Below are 2,188 nucleotides of genomic sequence, written 5' to 3'. Positions count from 1 at the left end.
ATATAATCCTAGATTGATATTCATACCAGTAGACCGAAACAATTTTAAGAGAATATTAACGAAATGCTTATTACCGAATGATTCCAAGTTAAAGTGATTGCTGTCGATCACGAATGCATTGTAGCCAAAATCTAAACTTAATGTGAATCTCAATTATGCTCTCAGCAGCTCATATTTGATTGGCGGCTCAGCACGCCTCCCACTTTCGCGCGCTTAATACAATGAGAATGTGCTGTCATACGGTCACGGTGTGGATTCAATAGAATTATCAACGACTTTTCACTGGAATGGGGATTTAGTTCCACATTCATAATGTTTGCACCTACACGCTGACACCAGACTACGCCCTTGAAATCACGTTAGCCAAACGGCGGAGCCACTTTAATTGATTTTGTTATTATTGTTTGATACGTATAGTACACTACACGCTATAGTTAAAAATGAGCTTGAGACACTGCTATATTGCCGATTACATGTATTAGGATATTAAATTAATTAATTAATTATTAATGCTGTCTATGATAACCGAACTTTCTGTACACATGATGAAGGCGATACGATGATGAGTGCGTGTGTGTTGCCAATAACATTCATGTTCTTGTAACGACAGTTGCTGGAATTTATCAATGTACCTTACATAACTTGAACTTGGGTGATATCTTTTCTGAAGTTTGCTCTAATTCTGTTACGTTTCAATTTTTATTAAGCATTGCATTATTCTTCCTGCTGTTTCTGGATTTTTAACATCCCGTCTCGTCTATGTGAGCATTAATACTATTCCGATTTTACGTCAAACACATTTAAATAACAATAACAAATCTTGTTTTGTGTGTTTTCGTTAACTATAGAAATAATGTGATGTTTTTATCAACGAAGTCTCATTATAAAGCTTAGGGAGTGGACTTATTTTAGTCGTGAAGAAACCGATTCTTTTGATGTTCACCCGTATGAGTAGTGTTTAGTTTCAAGTCCCTTTGGGCGTTGAAAAATAATAATATCACTCCAATACAAGTGATCCAACCATCGCACAATTCTAGGCATCAAAGTAAGCCTAGGGATTATTTAGCGCAATCATTAACGAACCGTGCAACTGCCAACATCACGGATGCAGTTGTTCAAATTGAATGTCAACCATAGATCATAGCAGGCTAGTTCAGAACGACTCCAGTTGCCTTTTCGAAGAGTTCATCCGATGCTTATTTGTCACATACTTATTTCAAGGGCTATATCATGGATTGCAGTAGCAAACCTAAATGAACTGTTCAACTATATACAACTTTCTTTCCACGAAGAACATTATTTCCGACGATGAATCCGGCTTTAGAAAACACTTTTCTGCTACTATAGTATAACATTTGCAAACACATGTGATAACTGGGTCAATGCTACGAATGAGGGTTGCCTCATCGGTCAGTTTTAATAGATTTGCATAAATTAGAAAATATCTTAACAACTAAATAGCCCATTTTACAACACATTAGTTTCACCACACATTGGCCGTGCTATTTTATGGGGCACAGGCAAAACAAACAAAATACAAAAGCTAGAAAACCTGGCGCTAAGCCTCTTAAAGCTTCACCCCTCACCAGCATTCAAATAGGTTTTAAAACGTTTTATGAGTGTGTCGCAAAGGGTGCAATACTAGGTTGACTGCTTAGCTCACTTAACATTACCCTACGGTATATCACCCAGAAACTTTCTACCGCAGTTCCAACTCGTCCATTGAGGACGAGAGCGGCCTCCAGAGGTGACTTGCACATACAGGAATGTTTCAGACGCTCTTTTACTTATTCTGCCCCAACATTATTTCCGACGATGAATCCGGCTTTAGAAAACACTTTTCTGCTACTATAGTATAACATTTGCAAACACATGTGATAACTGGGTCAATGCTACGAATGAGGGTTGCCTCATCGGTCAGTTTTAATAGATTTGCATAAATTAGAAAATATCTTAACAACTAAATAGCCCATTTTACAACACATTAGTTTCACCACACATTGGCCGTGCTATTTTATGGGGCACAGGCAAAACAAACAAAATACAAAAGCTAGAAAACCTGGCGCTAAGCCTCTTAAAGCTTCACCCCTCACCAGCATTCAAATAGGTTTTAAAACGTTTTATGAGTGTGTCGCAAAGGGTGCAATACTAGGTTGACTGCTTAGCTCACTTAACATTACCCTACGGT

This window comes from Anneissia japonica, unplaced genomic scaffold (assembly GCF_011630105.1).
Source record: "Anneissia japonica isolate Jap-2015-1 unplaced genomic scaffold, ASM1163010v1 scaffold287760_len733007_cov179, whole genome shotgun sequence".
Lineage (NCBI taxonomy): Eukaryota > Metazoa > Echinodermata > Crinoidea > Comatulida > Comatulidae > Anneissia > Anneissia japonica.
The sequence above is the reverse complement of the archived record's forward strand: the minus strand, read 5'-3'. Positions refer to the sequence as shown.